Below are 20,408 nucleotides of genomic sequence, written 5' to 3'. Positions count from 1 at the left end.
GGCGAAAGAACGAGATGGAAAATCTTGAATTTCGTAAGGTGGTGAGCTGAGGTGGGGGTGAACAGAACAGAGAGGAGGGAAGCCCTGTAGATGTCAGAGGGAAGCATGTTCCAAGCGGAAGGAACAGCCCACGCAAAAGCCCTGAGGTGGGAAACTGCTCGGAGGGTCCAAGAAAGAGTCAGGAGGGCCCTGTGGTGGAGGCAGCCAGGATGGGACAAAGGCCGGGGCTGGCCCGGTGACAAAGCGGGAGAGCCGGGCACCGTCAGCTTGGGAGGGGCCTCATAGGGGGTGAGGACTTTGGTTTCTCCCTCCAAGGTACCTGGGAGCCGTGTGAGGCCTGGAGAAGAGGAAAGGCCTGCTCTGGCTCTGGCTGCTGAGAGGAGCGGGGATGGGAATGGAGGGGGAGGGGGAGTCTGCTGCTGTCACCAGGGCACAGATGGTGGCTGGTAGACAGGACCAGGGTAGAGAGAAGCGATCAGAAGCCAGATGTAATATGAAGAGAGAGTCCCAGGATTTTCCAGTGGGTGGAACTGAATCTGAGGGACGAGAGAGGAAGGACCCTGGTGACCCCAGGTTTGGGAGTCCCCGAGCCCTTTCTGCAACGCTCACGCAGACCTGAATGTGGACAGAGTCCCTGAGGCGAATCCCGCTCTTGCACTGGGGTCCTGGTAGGCCTGGCCCAGCACAGAACACAACGCAGGTCCTCTGGTTCCCCCGAGAGCGCAGTAAGGAGGTTAGAAAAACATCTCTCAAAACCCGTCAAGAGCCTCCTTCGCAATATGGGCCACTTGGGACAGGAGGGCTTCGTATCACCTTCAGGGACCATTGTTTTTGCATCGGTAAATCTATTTGCTTTTGTTTTACTTAAAGACATTTTTGCGGGGGGGTTAAAGGAAACTTGAGAGAGCCAGACCAAATGGAAAATCAGTAGCACGTGACATCAATAAATGTGGCTGTCAGTATGAACAACGTAAACACCGGACTGTCTCTGGCTTCTCCAGATCTGGCTAGGGTTGCTCTCTCTTTGTGGCAAGGGTCTGAAGGACCCGCCCCCCGCCAACCCAGGGCCCTTTTCTTGCAGGAGTCAGAAGTGGAAGAGATGGAAAAAGGATTCATCGTCTCGCCGTCTGCAAGCCTCACATTTTGTTTTGTTTTGTTTTGTTTTGTTTTGTTTTGTTTTGTTTTGTTTTGTGTAACCAACAGAAAGCACTTCTGATTTTGTTTAAATGCTTCCCGGGGTGCCTGGGTGGCTCCGTCGGTTAAGCGTCCAACTTCGGCTCAGGTCACGATCTCGCGGTCCATGAGTTCAAGCCCCGCGTCGGGCTCTGTGCTGACAGCTCAGAGCCTGGAGCCTGTTTGAGATTCTGTGTCTCCCTTTCTCTCTGACCCTCCCCCGTTCATGCTGTCTCTCTCTGTCTCAAAAATAAATAAACGTTAAAACAAAAAAACTTTAAGAAATAAAAATAATAAAAATAATCCCAGACTCTTCACCATCATTGCTCTGAATGACCTGCCCGTGCCCATCCCACTCCAGCCAGACTGACTGCCCCGTAATTCCGCATTGCTTTCTGACCTCAGGGCCTTTGCACTTGCTCTTGCCTCAGCCTGGAATGCCCTTCCTCTGGTTCTTCCGGCTCCTTCACATCCTTCAGGACTCAGCTCAAATGCCGACTCCTTAGAAAGGCTTTCCCTGTTTCCTCATCCTCCCCATGGTCTCCCCGATATTCTAACCCTTTTTTTTTCCTTCAGAGCTTGTAATTATTTGCTTTATTTGCCCATGTACTTGTTCTTTTTCCTGCTGCCCCACTGTGATGTAAGCCCCGTGCCAGCAGAATCTGGTGGGCAGAGAAGCTTAGCATCGGAGACAAAGAACTCAGAGTAGAGCAGACTGGTGGCATTTGCCCTGTCCCCAGAGAGGGGAGTAGATGTGTCTGTGGAGTGCAAGGGGCAGGGGATCACTAAGAAAATGAACTTAATATGAGGAAAGGCCTTTCACACAGTCCTAGTGAAAGGATGATATCATAAGGTAGTGAGTGTCCCATCACAGGAGATATGCAAGTTGAGATAGGACAACCCCCGATCGTGACCATCTGATATATGGGGACTATGCAGAGTGGACTCATTACCACAGATGAAGTAGATGTTCATTCACTTGCTCATTTAGTCATTCATTCATTCATTCATTCTGTCTCTTATCTATCCATTTATTCATTGACTCCACGTTTCCCCAACTTTCCTGTGACTTTGGCCACACCCACAGGGCATCTGCACTTAATAGCTCATGCACATATATCTTATGTACATAATATCTTCAGTCAGCCTTGGGAGGTTCTACGTGTTCTTAAATGAACTTTGTTGAGGTATCACGTGCATACAGCAAAATACCTTCATTTAAAGCGTTCGGCGCGATGCATTTTGACAGAGGTTCACACCCACGTCCAGACGCAGAACATCTCCGCCACCCCTGCGCGCTCCCTCGTGCCCCTGTCGTCAGGCCCCCATTGCCACCCTGGCCCCAGACCATCACTTTATCAGAAAGCACCAGCCGCTTCAGAGTTTCTCCAGGACCGGTTGGCACCACCCTCAGCCATATCCACACAAAACCGAAACATCGGAATCCCTTGCCACACCTGAAAAGTAACCGGCCCAAAGGAATAAAATGGACGCAAAAAGAATATTCTCAAGTTCTAGCTGGTACCATGGCGTGCAGGAGCCCCGGGCCTCAGACCAGCTTTCTCCAGGCTATAAAAAGAAAGAGAGAGAGAGGCAGACACCCACGGGTGTTAGAAAGGTGTTACTGGCATCTTGGAGACTTGCTCCTGGCCTAGGGGAAGGCCTGGCAGGTACTGAAAAAAGAAGAACTTTCTCACTGTGGACGTGTGATTTAAGACCATGCTGCTGTTTACCCACATCGGCTTCTGTCCGCTCCCCCCCGCCCCCACCACGGTGATGCAGGCTCCACATTTGGGACACATGGCAGCTCCCCGTCTCCTCTTTCATCCGCCCACTCCTTCATTTACCCACATAGCGAGTGTTTGGAGCCACAGAGAAAAGCCGTGTTCCAGGCACTGTGTCAGCCTTGAAGGTGGCGTGGCACCAGCACATAGTAGATGCTGAGCAAATCTGTTGAAAGGGTTGCTGTGAGACGAAAGACACAACCACCCGTCTTCCTTTTGATACTCTGAGCTGTCGCCCTTAGCAAAATCTTCACGGAGCAACCAAGGAGGACTTCCTCGAGGAGGCGGCCCTTGAGCCAAAAACTTGACCCCCTCCTTCCACGCACTCACGTGGCAGGTGCAGAAATGGCGACAAAGAGGTGAAATGACTTGCTCAAGGCCACACAGGGAGAAGAGAAGGAAGAGGGCAGCATCCAGGACTCAGGGCCCCAGCCCCTTGTTTCTCCCAAGCGCTGTGCTAGGTCCCAGCCCAGCAGACAGGACGGCCGGCCTGGGGAGGGAGCTTCTCGGCCCTGAGTCTGGAATCCATTTGCTCCAGCCCAGTAATGTTTTCCCAGGGACAAGTGGGAGGCCCTGGCCCTAGCCCTCCCTGTACCCCCCCCCCCCACCATCTGCTCCCTGTTTATTTATTTATACTTAAGTCTCACCTCCCAACCCTGCCGGGGGCACCAAACATACCCGGCACCCCTGCAGAGAGGGGAATGAGGGGGAGAGAGGCACTGTCAGCCCCCTTGGCCAGGGGAAGCCCGGGTCTGAGAGCTTCCTGGCCCCGCTGCCCCTGCAGGGATCAGCCAGGATGACTAGGGGTTCAAATCCCAGCTAGTGGGGCTTCCTGGCTGTGTCAACTTGCTCTGACTTCCACCTCCCCCTCTGGACAATGGGGTTCATAATCGTCGTCACCTCGTGGGGGTGATAGTGAGGATTCAGTAAAGTGCGTGGACGGGGTCTGGCCACACGCACTCAACGAGTGTCTGTGTCAGACTCTCTCTCTCTCTGGCCTATTCCCTTGTCTCTGCAGGGAGCAGCTAGCCGCAGCTTCTCAGGGCCTCCGACGCAATGTCCCAGGATTTGGGAGGGCTTTGCCAACCCTGTCCCCTCCCTGGAACGCGCACCCCTGGTGTCGGGGTAACTGATGCCAGCCCCCTGCCTCCAGTCGATACCGCCCTCCAGCCATCTTCTAATTTGCAGGGGAGGCCACCGAACACCTTCCCCAGCCCGGCACGAGGCCAGGGAAGCCCTTCCAGCAATCTACCTCTGTCCCCTGAATGGCGCCCTCTGGAAGGCTAGCGCCACCACAGAGGTGCTGATACGCTGACTGCGGTTACGAATCCCAGGAACCTGCGCCCGGCTGCTCAGTAAGGACCATCTGCCCAGGGGGCTGTGTGCTGGGAAGAAGCTGCTGGCCTGGGCTGCTCCCCCCCCCCCCCCGGGGGGCTTTATTTCTGGTGCCACCCTCCATTGGAATGGCCTCCCTGGCTGCCTGAGCCACAGGGGGCTGTGTGCAGTCATCATCCCTTCCTTTGTTTCCCCATTCTGCTGTATGGGCCTTTAACCTCCCCCCCCCACCCCCCACAGGCTCCAGTCCCCTCCCGGAGTCTACAGCCCTCCATCTGAGCCCCACTCTCTCCCTGCCCTGCTCGCTCCTTCCTGTGCCCCCAGCCTCTCTCGGAGACCCTGTCACCCTCACCAAGTGCCTGTCTATTTCACTGAATCTTCTTCCTCGCCGTGTTCACATTCCCACTCCTCTGCCCCCCAGCCTCCTCTCTGAGCCCCCATGCGCCCCTAGCCCCCCACCTCCATGCACGCCACACAATGCTTGGGTGCCTACCAGAGATGCCCATGCCATCTAAAGGTCTTTGGGGAGGGCGGGGGTCACAGGGCATAAAGGCAGACTCCCCACTCTGGGGACCACACTGCCTTGAAGAAGCCACAGGGGGGCAGATTTCTGCAAAGGAGAAAGGCAGAGCTCAGGGACCACCTCGTGAGGGAATGAGCGGCCATCACCGGAGGCCATGGCTGTGCCAGGGCTCTCCCAGCACGTGATGTGACAGCTCCAGGTGCCCCAGCCCAGAAGCCCCATTGGGTCAACAAGCCTGACCCCGGGAACTGTGTTCCTTCTGGGGTGCGGAGAGTCGAGGAAGACGGCTAGAGGCTTCCAGACCCAGAGAGGGACCAAGCAGTGGGAGTTTTAAGAGGCCAGTAAAGGGCCATGGGGACATATACTGGCCATGCCCTGCTGCCTGCTAGACCCATGTGAGGCCTGTTTCTTCCTCACTGCCCGAAGGAAACTGAGGCTCGGGAAGAGGTATCGTCTGCCTGACTCTCACAGGAGGGCCTGGGCTGCCCGTCAAACCAGGCAGGGTGCATTTCATATCTTGACCTCTCTCCGCCACACCCCAGGCCTCCCAGGCCAGGGAAAGGAGAGGCCATGGGGTGAGCCCCACCCCACATGAGAGGAGTTGGGGGAGAGTCAAAGTTCTGAGGAGGGCGGGAATGGTGGGGGAGGGGGAGAAGAGGCAGGTGTCTGTGGGCCCCTCTATCCTCGCCTTCCTCAGTCTTCCATCTCCCACCCAAGTGGGCCCCTGACCACCCCCCCCCCCACCCCGTTCTCATCTGGCCTCCATGTGCTCAGCCCGCACCTGAATACACACTCCCCAACGATCCGTCTTGGGCTGTCAGAGGATCAATGGGGCTCCCAAGGCCTGGCCCAGCAGGGAGCTGGAGGGAAGTCCCTAACAAGAACTAAGAAGGGGACCCCGGGGATTGAGGAGGCAGTGGGGACAAGCCAGGCTGGGAACGCAGACGTGAGCCGGGTCTGGCATCTTGTTGGGGCGGGCCCCCGAAAGGCCTGGCTCCCCGGTGGTGAGACCTGTCAACTCCCTCGTGCAGGGGTCCTGGACTGCTTTCCAGGTCTGTTTTGCCTTCTAACTTTGGGGACCCGGCCCTTCCTCACTCCAAGCCTCCATTTCCTTATCTGCGAACATGAAGCGTTGTATCTCAGGCGGACATAAGGTTCTAAAATCAAGAAGAGATCTCTCTTATGCAAATAGAAAATGGCCTCCAAAATGTCAAGTGAAATAAAGCAAGATGCAGAGCAGTGTGTATATTCACCTACCTTTTTTTTTTTTTTTCAACGCTTATTTATTTTTGGGACAGACAGAGACAGAGCATGAACGGGGAGGGACAGAGAGAGAGGGAGACACAGAATCGGAAACAGGCTCCAGGCTCTGAGCCATCAGCCCAGAGCCTGACGCGGGGCCCGAACTCACAGACCGCGAGATCATGACCTGGCTGAAGTCGGATGCTTAACCGACTGCGCCACCCAGGCGTCCCTCACCTACCTTTTATGTGCATGTAACTCTAAAAGAGGATACATGTGTGTATCAGCCTGCCTGTGCATAGAACAATCTGGAAGGACACAGGAACCGGCAGGAGAGGACCTGGGTGGCTGGGGGAGGGAGTAGGAGGGAGACTCACCTTATACTTTTTTATACTGTTGAATTATCAGCAAATGCTCATGTACTCCTTGGTCGAATAATAATTACATTTAATGCAAAATATATCATCCTACTAGGAAGTATGTGGGTAGAAGTATGAAGAGAGCAGAATATTTGCATAGTCTCAATGTATCTTCCCACAGATATTTATTAATTACAAAGAAAAATAGTGCCTTTATAGCGGTGAAAACGGGCAGACAGCACCTTAACCAAGCGATCAAGGTGAACATCACTAGCAACAGGGCAAATTGACATCATGTGCCCCCGAACAGGACAGACGGCGAAATACACAGCATCACTGCTGATCTGAATCTCATTATAAGGAAATATCAGAAAAACGTAACTAGGCGGACGGGTTACAAAACAACTGGTCTATGCACATGAACAATGTCAAGGTCAGAAAGGTAAAAAAACAAAATAACAATAAAAAAAAACTGAGGAACTCATTCTAGATAAAAGGAAACTAAAGAAACATATAAACTAAATGCAACATGTATCCTGGATCGGATACTGGATCAGAAAAAAAAGTTTGTTTGCAACATTTCACAGTGTATAATATGGACAATAGTATTGTAACAATGTTAATGTCCTGATTTTTGTATCTGCACTGTGGTTTTTTTAAGAATGTTCTTGTTTTGGGGTGCCTGTGTGGCTCAGTCCGTTATGTGTCTGACTTTGGCTCAGGTCATGATCTCACAGCTGGCTAGTTCAAGCCCTGCATCGGGCTCTGTGCTGCTGACAGCTCGGAGCCTGGAACCTGATTGGGGTTCTGCGTCTCCCTCTCTCTCTCTCTGCCCCTCCCCTGCTCGTGCTTGCTTTTAGGAAATATACATGAAATAATTTAGAGATAGAGGCATCCTGTCTGCAATTTACTCCTACCCAGACAGAAATGTAAGCAGAGAGAGAATGATAAAGCAAGGGTAGTAAAATGTGAGCATTTGAGGAATCTGGGTAAAGGTATACAGGAATTCTTTGTACTATTTTTGCAACCTTTCTGTAAGTCTGAAATTGTTTCAAAATAAGTCCTGGTATAGATATAGGTCACTGGCTTTGCTAACATTTAGTAGGTCTACATGATGTCCAGGGGCTGTCACAGATGCGAAGATGAAATTTGTCCCTGTGTGCCAAGCACTTAGACACCGCATCTGCCTACTAAAATGGTAGTATTGTATATTAACATAATGGAAGGTTAGATTATAACATACCCGATATATTACGTTATAATACATGTAATATATAATATTATGCCATTAATCTAATGAAATATTATATTAGTGAAAAAGAACCGCAGCTATCTGCCTCAATAGGATGGATCTTCAAAGCATATTGTGGAAGAAACAAAGCAAGTAAGATAGGATCCATGTTATAAATAGAAATGTATATATTATATCGTGGGCGTTTCTATACTTCTGAGAATGAAATATAGTCCTCTACATTGTGTAAGAATTTATGTATATGTTGGGGCGCCTGGGTGGCTCAGTTGGTTAAGTGTCAGACTTCGGCTCAGGTCATGATCTCACGGCTTGTGAGTTTCAGCCCCGCATAGGGCTCTGTGCTGACAGCTCATAGCCTGGAGCCTGCTTGGGATTCTGTCTGTCTGTCTCTCTCTCTCTCTCTCTCTCTCTCTGCCGCTCCTCTGCTCTGTCTCTCTCTCTGTCTCTCTCTCTCAAAAAAAAAAAAAAAAAAACATAAACAAAAATTTAAAAAAGAATTTATGTATACGTAGTAAAAGTTAACACACTCATGGGAATGATAACTATGGGGATCGTGGTTTCTTTGGGGTGGCGGGGGGACTCTTATTGGGAAAGGCTACTGGGACCTTCTGTATTAGCTCTTTATCCTGTGTAACAAGTAACCCCACAGCATGGTGCTTTAAAGCAACAACAGCCATTTATTACATCTCATAGTGTCTGAGGACCAGGAATTTGGGAGTGGTTGAGCTGGGCAGGTCCGGTCCTCAGGAGGCTGCATTCAGATGCCAGCTGGGGCTGCACTCAGCCGAAAGCCCGACTGGGGCTGAGAATCTGCTGCCAAAGGGGTGCATTTGCATCACTGGCAAGTTGGCACTGGTTGTTGGCTAGAGACAGGGAGCAGGGGAGAGGAGAGGGACTCAGTTCCTTTCCACACGGGCCTTTCCCGTGACCTGGATTCCATCACATCATGGTGACCGGATTTCAAAAGTGAGCAGTGACAGCCTGGGTACCTACTCCTCTGAAGTCTCCCCACTACTCCTGTTCCCTACACCTGGCTCTTGTCCCCGGAAGCAACCACTTGGATTAGTTTCTGGAATATTCTTTTTGTTTTTTTATTTATTTTTGAGAGAGAGACAGAGTATGAGTGGGGAAGGGGCAGAGAGAGCAGGAGACACAGAATCTGAAGCAGGCTCCAGGCTCTGAGCTGTCAGCACAGAGCCTGACATGGGGCTCAAAACCATGAACCATGAGATCATGACCTGAGCTGAAGCCGGATACTTAAGTGACTGAGCTGCCTAGGCACCCCTCTTTTTTTTTTTAGTGTATTTATTTTGAGAGAGAGAGAGAGTGGGGGAGGGGCAGAGAGCGGGGGAGAGAGAATCCAAAGCAGGATCCGAGCTATCAGCGCAGAGCCCAGCACGGGACTCAATCCCACAAACTAGGAGATCATGACCTGAGATGAAATCCGGAGTTAGACGCTCAAATGACTGAGCCACCCAGGGGCCTTTGGGATATTCTTCCATAGAGATACCACTTGTTTATAAAGCGTATATACAAATACACATACTTTCATTCCCCTCCCCCCCCCCCCCGAATGGAAGCCTATAATACATACCCTTCTACATTTCTGCTCCCCATGGATAGACCTTGCAGACTCTTACATATTAGTACATAGCAAACCTCAACATTTGTTTTCATGGCTTAATAAGTACTCCATCATGTGGATGTGCTGTAATTTATTCAATCAATGCTCTATTTATGGACATGCGTTTTGTCTACCTTTGCTATCACTTTTTAGGCTTCAAATGTGGAGAGTTGAGTTAAAAACAAAAAACAAAATAGTCCTCAGTTCATGGCAGATTATCATGTTGACCCCTGTATGCCCCTCTTTTGTTTTTCTCGATTCTCTTTCATCCATTTCCCCTTCCCATTTTAAGCTCTTGCAAAGACCCATATTAGGGGCGCCTGGGTGGCCCAGTTGGTTCAGCGTCCAGCTTCGGCTCAGGTCATGATCTCACGGTTCGTGAGTTCGAGCCCCGCGTCGGGCCCTGTGCCGACAGCTCGGAGCCTGGAGCCTGCTTCGGATTCTGCGTCTCCCTCCCCCTCTCTCTCTCTCTGCCCCTCCCCTGCTCAATCTGTCTCTCTCTCCCTCTCAAAAATAAACATTTAAAAAAAAAATTTTTAAAGACCCATTTTAATGGGCCCCACATGTTCTTCAGTGTGTGAGTCTTCTTGAAGAACACAGCATGTTTGTATGGGTATTGTGGCTTTCTGTGTATGTATTTTATTTTATTTTACTTTATTTTATTTTTTTAATTTATTTTAATTTATTTTATTTTATTTTATTTTATTTTATTTTATTTTATTTTATTTTATTTTTGAGAGCGAGTGTGAGAGAGCACATGAGCATATGTGTGCACAAGCAGGGGAAGGGCAGTAAGAGAGGGAGCATCCCAAGCAGGCTGTGCACTCAGCTCAGAGCCCACCCTGGGGCTTAATCTCAAGACCGCAAGATCATGACCTGAGCCCAAATCAAGAGTCGGTCGCTTAACCGACTGAAACCATCCGGGCGCCCCTGTGAATGCATGTTAATTTATTTTTGCTCCAATGCTCATTCCCTGTTTAACATCAGTCTGGGTTGTGGCTTGACTTACGACTTCTAGGCGCTGACTAGGACCCCTTGGTTTGCATCCACATGTTTTCCCCTCTGCTACCCCAGGAATGGGCGCGTGGATAGTCCCTAAGTCTCGGCCACCACACGGCCACTACCCTGGCATGTCCTTGTCTGGGTGGGCATGAGAATCTTATCTGGACAAAGAGTCAGGGGTTCAATTGCTGGGTGAGAGGGTGTGGTTATCTTTTGCACTACAATAAATTACCCTCAGCTCAGAGGCTTTCAACAACACTTTGTTTTATTCATAATTTTGTGGGTCGGGAATCCGGGAAGGGCTGGGCTGGGCTGCGTGTCTCTGAACTGTGTGTGTGGTGTCACTGAGACAGCTGGGGTTGGAGGTCCCCTTCCGAGATGGCTGACTTCTTCACTCGTATCTGCAGCCGTGATGCACCTGGTGTTCCCCTCTCTGTCTCTGTGTCCCTCTAATGGTGCCTCATCCTAGAGGACACCTCTCTGTAGCTAGCTAGACTTCCTCACAGCATGGCAGTCTCGGGGGTGGTTAGACTTCCTTCATGGCAGCTGGCTTGTCCCCATGGGATCCTGCCAAGAAGGAGGAAGTAAAAGCTGCTGGTCTTTTTCTTCTTTCTTTCTTTCTTTCTTTCTCTCTTTCTCTCTTTCTTTCTTTCTTTTTTTCACACGGAGCGCTTCAGGAATTTGTGCGTCATCCTCGCACCAGGGCCACCCTAATCCTCCCCGGATCGTTCTTATTTTAGCGTATGTGCTGCCGAAGTGAGCACAGAAGCTGCTCGTCTTTGAAGATCTGGGCCCAGAAGCTGTCACAGCATCACTTCTACCCACAGTAACGGTCAGAGCAGCCACAGAGCGCCCCGAATCAGGGAGTGGGTGCGGGTGCCCAGACCCCACCTGTTGCCGGGGAGACTGTAGGGGAATCGGCGGGCGTCTTTCATACCCTCCGTTACATATTCAGCGTCCCAGCTTGCTCCCCAGATGGCGGCGCCTGCCCCCCCACTTCCACGGCGCTAGCTCCACATCCCCACCCACACTTGGCCCCAGGCAGCCTGTTCCCCTTCTGCCCGGCAAATCGGCATCCCTGCATCTGGGTCATCTCACGCATGTGCAAGGATGAATGCGGGATGAAGTCCCAGAGGCAGATCCGCTCGGTGAACGGGCACGTGCGCTGGCCATCTCGACAGAAGCCACCCGCTCTTCAGTAGCCCCTGAGCGCCACCGCTCCACGACAGACGGAGACTCTGAGCACTTGCCGCCGCCTCTACCCACCCCGCGCTGGAGCAGATCACCCTCCCTGGGCTCCCGGCTCTCGCCATGGACCCCACAGTCCCTTTCTCCGCGCGCAGCCGGAGGAGGTCCCCTGGAGGCCCAGGTCAGATCCTGTGCCCTCCGCTGCTCGGAAACCTCTGATGATCCCCCACATTACTCGGAGTAAACCACTCCTCAGATGGCTCTGAAGCCCTGCGTGTCCGACCCCACGACCTCTCTCACCTGTTCCTTCTGCCTTCCGCATCTCTGTCCCACCCAGGGCTCCTGGCAAGAGTTTGAACCTTCCAGGCATGCGCTCGTCTCAGGGCCTTTCCCTTCAAGTCCCTCCACCTGGAATGTTCTCTCCCTCTGCATCTCCTACTCCATCTATGCCTCAAACCAAACATCACCCCTCCCCACTCAGGCTCTCCCCCCCCCCACCCCCCCCAACCCTGCAGGAGTAGATCGAGTTGTATATCCACATCGGAAGGGCAGGGCCGAAGGATGTGATGGGGTTTGCTGGCTGCAAACCCTCCACAGCAGCCCAGCACCCTTCATTTAGTGGGGTCTCTGCAAATACATCTTGATTATTTGTGGAATTCAGTCACCATACCAAGGCGCCCCCCGCCAGCGACGTCCAGACCCCAGTAACAGGAAATAACCCAAATGCACTGCCAGACTCCTGTCCCTTAAAGTTCATGCTTCCCCTGCTCAAGAGCCTTCAAGGATTTCCCATTACCTTGCGCACTACGTCTCAAACTGGAACCCGAGACCTTTTCACACAGGGCTAAGTGTTTCCCCGGATTTCTGAAAAGAAGTTCCTGGGTGAGATTTTCCTGGGACAACGTTAAGTTGTCCCCTCCTCCATTTTGGACTCCCACTTAACGACAACAAAAACCCACTAAGGAATGAAAGGTGTGTCACAAACCCGTAGGTTCACTGGTTGGGGTTTCTGCCCGTGTAAGAAGACTCATCGCAGCTCAGGGCCAATAAACATTCCAACTGATAACCTGAACCGGGTTATTTCTCCTGGCCGAGCCTCAGTTTACCTATTGGTGGGATGAAGATAGTAACCCTCTTCCATATGATCTGCTTGCTAAGTGCCAGGCACAGCACCAGGCCCTGGGCACATTTTAACTCACTCGATCCTCACGGCCGCTGTAAGAGGCCAAGGCTATTATAATTCTACTTTCCTTTCTCAGAAAAGGAAACTGAGGCATAGAGCAATTGCCGCATCTAAGTTTCTACAGCTTGGGAGAGGCAGGGCCTGGATTTGAACTCCCCACACACCCACTCCCAGGCTGGCCTCAAGGCCTGATATTCACTCCTATGGCATATTTTAGGGAATAAGTGTGCTCATGGGGATGGCCTTGCTGGAGGCAATGGGCAGAGGTGACCTTGTGCGTGGGAGTCTATGACCAAAGTGAAATGTAGGGGGCTGAAGTTGTGCTCCGTGGAGCCCACGGTCACGGTCCCCTCCGGGCTCCCAGATGGCTTCTCAGTAACTTTTTACTCCCTATCATTATTAGAATGATTACCGTCAAGAGATGCCTGGGTGACCCAGTTGCTTAAGTGTCTGACTCTTGGTTCAGTTCATGGGATCGAGCCCCGCATTGGGCTCCATGCTGACAATGCGAGAGCCTGCTTAAGATTCTCTCTTCTCTCCCTCTCTCTGTCCCTCCCCTGCTTATGCTGTCTCTCTCTCTCTCTCAAAATAAATAAATAAACTTTGAAAAAAAAAAAAAGAATTATTATTAGGGCGCCTGGGTGGCTCATTCGGTTCAGCGACTTCAGCTCGGGTCATGATCTCACAGCTCATGAGTTCGAGCCCCACGTGGGGCTCTGTGCCGACAGCTCAGAGCCTGGAGCCTGCTTCTGATTCTGAGTCTCCCTCTCTCTCTGCCCCTCCCCCCCCCCCCCCACGCGCGCTCTGTCGTCTCTCTCTCAAAAATAAACATTAAAAAACATTAAAAAAAGAATCACCATGAATAAAAGCAAACAACTCTTGCACGTTTACTGAGTGCTAAGAATCTCCTTTGCATTTTGAATCTCTCAACAGCCCTAGCACATTCAGCCCATTTTGCAAGCAATGAGACTGAGCCTGGTGGCAGAGCTAGGGTTTGTTCCTTGTGCCTTTACCCCCTCCTGGGTCCGTGGAGCACTTCTGTTTACCAAGGACTTCCATGCCATTATCTCATTCAGCTTCACGGCCCTGCCTTGAAATCCATCCTCCTATCATTCCCATTTTGCTGATGAGGAAACTGAGGTGCCGCGTGCTGCTCAGGGCCACACACAGTTCTTTGCAACAAACCTGCCCCGCCTCACCTCCCCCAGCAGCATCCAGGAGGTCACAGATGGAAGGGGCCCGATTTTATAGCACAGGAAGGAGCGAGTCAAGGCCTCAGGGGCAGTGGGCAGGGTTCTCCGGCAGATGCCCTGAGATCCTGATTACCGGAAGTGCCTGGAGGCACTCAAGACCAAGGAGGAGCCCCACGTTTGTATCTTCAAAGCCTCGCCCTCTGACTCTCCCATCCTCAGGGTGCCCCGGGGGAGGTGGGGGGAAGGGCAGCAAGCTGTCACTTTCACGGAATGTCCTTTAGCCCCGGTGCACTGGCTCCACCCGGCCTCTCCACCCCTGCTCTTCCCTGACCCCCATCTGCCTCCCCACCTGGACGGCCCCATGTCTGGGCTCCTGCAGCTCATTCATTCAGCAAACCATCACTGAGTGTCGGAAGCTATTTTAGGCCCCGGGGATACATTCAAGAATAAACAGTGATCCCTGCCCTGTAGTGTTGATAGTCAACGGCAGGGAAGAGACAGTAAATATTAAATACACCAAGTAAAGTATATAGGATGTTAGACAGGTAGAAGGACCATGGCAAAATAAAAAATAAAGTCAGGCAAGTGGTTTGGGAATGAGGAGAACTCAGAGGGTTCAATAGGGCGGGCCTTCACTGAGAAGGTGACATCTGAGCAGAGACTTGAACAAGATGAGGCGGTGAACCAAGCAATACCTAGAGGAAGAGCGCTCCAGGTAGTGGAGTGCTGTCCACAGCAAGTGCAAGTGTCCTGAGGCAGAGGGTCCGGTGTATGAAGAGTAACAAGACCAGTGTGGCTGGAGAGGAGTCGGTAAAGGAAGAGGGTGGGAGACAGGACGGAGGAGGAAAAGGGTGGGGGACAGGGCAGATCACACGTGGCTCATCATAAAGATCTGGCTTTTTTACTCTGAGTGAACTGGAAGCCAAGGGAAGGTTTGGTGCGAAGAGGGACACTGCCTGCTCTGTGCCTTACAGGACGCGCCTGACTGCTGTGTCAAGAACACACTGCCGGGGAACCAGGGTGGGAAATGGAAAGTTCAAGGAGCCCTGGGAGGAGACCACTGCAAGAACCCTGGAAAGAAACCCCAAAACTCAGTGGCTTCACGCAACCACCGTTTTAGGGTGCTCGTGAATTCAGACCAAGCGTGGTGGGGATAGCTAGTCTCTGGTCCCTGGTGTCTCCGTTGGGAGACTCGAAGCCTGGATGTGAATCGACAGCTGAGGGCTGGAATCACTTGGAGGCCCCTGGACCAGGACCGCAAGCAGGACCTCCCCGGGTGGCCCGGGCTTCCTCACAGGATGGCGGTCTCAGAGCACTTGGACTTCTTCCAAACTCAGGGCTCCAAGAACAGGTGTTCCAGTGAACAAGGTGAGGCTGCATCACTGCATCACCCTTTATGACTCTGCCTCGGACGTCACCTAGATTCTGCCTTGTTTCCTTCGTGAACGCAAGTCTCAAGCCCCCCCCAGACTCAAGTGGAAGGCACAGTGGACCCCACCTCTCAATGGGGCCATGTTCTAAAACTGCTACGAGCACTTAAAATCTTCAAGGCAAATAGAAAGTTCCCCTTGTTGGCAGGAGGCACAGGGGAGAACTAGAAGTGGCAGTGGTCACCCAGGACTCACAGCCCAGGAACCAAAACCGTTACCTCTCAGGCGCACGGGCAGCCAGAGAGGAGCCCTACTCTGGCTTGGCTAGTCAGGGCAGGCTTCCTGGAGGAGGTGACGGCACAAGGTGAGTCTTAAAGAGTGAGGGATCAACCAAGAGAAATGGGAGAGGGCAACCGAGGACAAGGAGAGTAGGGACACTCACACTGGAGGCTTGAGAGGTGGCTTGGGGCACTGACTGTCTGGGCTTAAATCCTGCCCTGCCCCTTCTCGTGGGCAACATTGGGCAGGCCGCCTTGCCTCTCCGAGCCTCAGTTTACGGTAAAACAGGAGTGATGATAATTGCACTGTCTTCAGGGGGAGGAAATGCGTGCAAAGTGCCGGCCCGCTAGATAGAAAAACCCCTCAAACTGTCAGCTCTGCCTGGGGAATCACGGATGGTGGTCATCTGGCTCAGGTTCCCTGGGTTCTCCGATGAGGAAACAGGCAGAGATTTTGCCCAATACCAAGTATAGAACCGGGGGGGGGGGGGGGGGGACCTGAATCACACCCTATTGACCTGCCACAGCCTGACCCCTCCGTGTCTACACTCACTCCTCACCGCCCCCAAGTTCACTTGGGGGAGGAGGTGTCCTTCTTCCTTGTACATGCCCTCATCCGAGAAATCTTGCGAGGCCTCCAGAGGGGATCCCCTGACCCAGAGGTGGAGCCTTGAAGACGGGAGCAGTCTCTGCCCTGATAAGGGCTTCCCCACCCCCCACCCCCCACCTCCCACCCCTGCATTCTCCACATCCCCGTTCAGCATGAGTTCCGGTAGATTTTATGGGCCGGCCACAGCAGACAAATGGAGAAGAAAAACATCCCTCTGGAGCTCTGCTCCGCTCTCAAAATCTGATTTCCGCTCAGCCGGAAGGAGGCTGGGCTGCTTTAACCCTCTGTGGGAGGGGACCACGGGGTCTGATTCAAGACCTTCCTAGCTCCCTGCCTTCCAACAACACAGACTCTTTCCTTCCCTAATGGCTCTTACTCTGCGCCTCCCCAACCCTGCCCAGGGCTCACCCTCCCCCCTCCCTCTCTAGAACTGCCTCGAAGACCCCAGATCCCAGGTTAGGGTCATCAGCAAAGCGTCCGCTTACTGTGAGCATGTGATATACCAAGCGTCTTATAAACATGGGCCCCAGAGCAGTCTGGAACAGAGTGGGAAAGAACATGCGTGGGAGACTCAGACAGAAAGGGGGTCCAGCTTTGTCTGGTCTCGTTTGTCAGATTTGGGGCAAAGTCCTTAACCTGGCTGGGTTCGAGCTTCCTCATCTATAAAATGGGCTTAATAATAGGATCTATCTCATAAGGACTGTTGTGAAGAGTCAATGAAAATAGGCATGTCACGTGCTCAGTATGCAACCTTCATAAATGATGGTTGATGTCATTGCTACGACCCCCTCCCTTTGCAAACCCGACGGGGTAGGCATCATCACCCCCCACTCCCCAAATGAGAAAAGCAAGGCTCTTGGGATACACCGTATCTGCTCAGTGTCTCACTCCCTCCAGTTATCATTAATCAGGACCGCAAGTCCTGAATGGATTAAATAATACTGTCAATCCTTATGTTTTCAAGTCTATTTACTTTGAGAGAGAGAGGGAGAGTGTGCATGTCTGTGCACGCATGCACGGGAGAGGCAGAGAGAGAAAGAGAGAGAGAGAGAGAGAGAAGGAGAGAGGGAACCCAAAGCAGGCTCTGCGTGGACAGCACAGAGCCCCACGTGGGCCTCGATCCCGAGAACCGTGATATCATGACCTGAGCCGAAATCAAGAGTCGGTTGCCTCACCCACTGAGCCATCCAGGCGCCTCGCTGTCCACAAGTCCTTATTATTCAAAGAGTCCATACTAACGAATTTGCCTCCTCTCTAAAATGTACTTGCAACCCTGGGGCACCTGGGTGGCTCAGTCAGTTGAGTGTCCAACTTCAGCTCAGGTCATGATCTCACGGTTTGTGAGTTCGAGCCCCGCATCGGGCTCTGTGCTGACAGCTCGGAGCCTGGAGCCTGTTTCAGATTCTGTGTCTCCCTCGCTCTCTGCCCCTCCCCCACTCGTGCTCTGTCTCAGAAATAAATAAACATTAAAAATTTTTTTTTTTTTTTTTAAATCAACTACTCTCAGGCTTTTGGTGCTTTTAGGTGTGAGGATATTCCAGAGGCACTGGAGTGAGCTACAGTCACCGTTAATATTGCTGTGGGACAAATTACCCCACCACTTGGTGTCTTAAAACAACCATTTTCTTATGCTCACAGATTCTGTAATTCAGGTTTTGTAATAACGGGCACAGCAGGGAAGGCTTGTCTCTGCTTCCTGATGGCTGAGGCTTCAACTGGAAAGACTCGACAGCTGGGGCTAGAATCATACGAAGGCATCTTTACTCACATATCTGTCCCCTGGGCTGGGAGGACTGGAAGAACAGCACAACTCATCAGAAGCATCTCCATGTGGCCTGGGCTTCCTCTCAGCGTGGTGGTCTCCGGGCATTTGAACTTGCTCCATGGCAACTCTGAGCTCCAGGCAAGAGGGTTCCAGTGAACCGGGCAGAAGCTGCATCACCTTTTATGACCCAGCTTCAGAAGTCACAGGGGGGTCACTTCTGCCAAATTCAAGTGGTCGAAGCAGCCACAAGCCTGCCCAGACTCAAAGGGGAAAGGACATAGCCACCCCCCCCCTCCCTTGATGGGGAGAATGGAGGTCATGTTTGTAAACCACTGGAGCGATTAATACAGACTTAAGAGAATTAGAGACTCAGGGGCACCCGGGTGGCTCAGTCAGTTAAGCGTCCGACTTCACCTCAGGTCATGATCTCACGGTTCGTGGGTTCAAGCCCCATATGGGGCTCTCAGCTGTCAGCACAGAGCCTGCTTCGGATCCTGGATCCTCTGTCCCCCTTTCCCCGCAACCCCCCCCCCCCCCCCCGCTCCTCCCTGCTCTTTCTCTTTCTCTCTCAAAAATAAATAAACATTAAAAAAAGAAAAGAAAATTAGAGATTCAGGTCCAACTCTTGACCTGCTGACTAGCAGGGCCATCTTGGGCAAATTGGTCAGTTCCTCAGAGCCCTGATGTCCTTTTCTGTCACATGATGGCAATTACAGCCCCCAGCTTCTACCATGGAGAAGACCAAATGAAACAATGTATCTGGCACAGAGGGCACCGTAGATGGTGGTGTTACAGACATCATTCATGTTGAGACCCGGATGTGTTGATTATGTATTTGGCTGCATGTAACGGAAACCCAATAGACTAGCTTCACCAAATAGGAATTTTTTTTAACTTTTCAAGAGTTTAGGGACTAGTGTGGCTTCTCAAAGAAATCATCAAGGACTCAGGCCCTCTGGATTTCCATTCTGCCATCCTTAGCATGTGACTTTTGTCCTCATGGCACCACGTTGGCTGCTATAGCTCCAAACATGGTGTCTCCATTCCAGGCAGGAAGAGGCCGAAGGTTAAGGGGCAAACCTTCCTGGGAGACTCTGTAATTTCATTTGGGAAAATGGGTCTTTCCCTGGGAACTTCTCTCTTTATCTCATTGGCCACAATGAGCCACATGGCCGTCCCTTGCTGCAAGGAAGGCTGAGAAAGGGAATGTTTATAACTAGACCCACTGCTGCCCAGGACAAATCGGGGTTCTGTTGATGGCAGCGGGGAGGGGCTGGATATTGTGTGTAGATAACAGTGTCTGCACGTCAATCTCAGAGAGCAACCTACAAATGGCTCTGCTGTGCCAGCATCACCACTGACCACGGAGGATAGACCAAAACACATCTTCATCATGGGGTCTCTTATTTAAGGCAGCTGAGACCCCCTAAGCTTGATCCGGGAGGCCTTTCCAGACCTCTCTATGTCCCTGATCTTGTTCTTCTCTAAAATCTTATTGTCTGGGCTGAGCTAGTAAACCTGGAATGGGGGTGGGGGGGGAGTATGATCTGATGTCAGAGTTCTCCGGGGGCCACTCCCCCAGCCTGCACACACCCCTCCCCCACTATCTAGCTTGCAGAGGGGAAGAGAAATGCCCAAGGGCACAATCAGCAGCTGAGTTCAGGATGGGCCCCGGGGCCCCTGACACCTGGCCTTGAGGATTTCAGCAGGCCGCCTTGAATTTTCAAAAGACTCCTTCAATAGTGGTTTCATTGAGCATCCTCTTGCTCTTCTGCAGGATCTCGGTGACCGTCACCTGGCACAGGTGTTAGGGCCAACCTGAGCCCGGTAGGTGGCCTGGGAGGGCTGAACTATTGAGCACTTCCTTCAATGTCATGGTCTTCGAGCACCGCCCAACATTTCTTTGGAGGGATGGAGCTGAAGGAGGGCACGCATCGCATCGCTATCTCAGCTTCCCTTTGGTAATTGAGTAATTCCCAAAGGTAATTCCCTTTGGTAATTGAGTAATTACCCAAAGGTAATTCCCTTTGGTAATTGGTAATCAAGAACTCCATGCTGGCCCCAAACTTGCATCCCCTACTCAACAAAATCAGAGTACGGCAGCTAACAGGCCCTTTCTCCCTAGAGCAGAGTTCTGGAAGCATCTAAGCTTCAACTACCCCCAGAGTGGGGCTCTTCCCGCCTCATTCTCACCACAAGCAACTTATCAGACAATTCCTGTCCACTCCCTAAGCTGTGTGACCTCAGGCAAGTTACTTAACCTCTCTGTTCCTTAATCTACCCCTCTGTGAAATGGGAATATTAATAGTACTTAGTGGGTCATGAGATCTCGCAGCCCATGCTGGGCTCCGTGCTGGGCATGCTGGGCTCCACACTGGGCATGCTCAACTCCTGCTTAAGATTCTCTCTCTCCCTCTCTCTCTGCCCCTCCCCCACTCACACACCTGGTGCTCTCTCTCTCTCAAGAAAAAAAAAAAAGTACTTAACTCATGGGGCTGTTTTGAGGGTTAAATGAGAAAATGCACTC

The 20,408-nt window shown here is 51.9% G+C and overlaps 1 non-coding gene across 1 annotated transcript; it reads right to left on the bottom strand.

The window, feature by feature from the left end:
* Nucleotides 1-10,951: 10,951 nt before the first annotated feature.
* Nucleotides 10,952-11,058, bottom strand: LOC122216731. Its single transcript, XR_006201076.1, has one exon. It is a non-coding gene; the product is annotated as a U6 spliceosomal RNA (small nuclear RNA).
* Between the last annotated feature and the right edge of the window lie 9,350 nt (nt 11,059-20,408).

This window comes from Panthera leo, chromosome A3 (assembly GCF_018350215.1).
Source record: "Panthera leo isolate Ple1 chromosome A3, P.leo_Ple1_pat1.1, whole genome shotgun sequence".
NCBI classification, from domain to species: domain Eukaryota; kingdom Metazoa; phylum Chordata; class Mammalia; order Carnivora; family Felidae; genus Panthera; species Panthera leo.
Note: the sequence above shows the minus strand (reverse complement) of the source record. Positions and strands in the feature narration are given on the sequence as shown.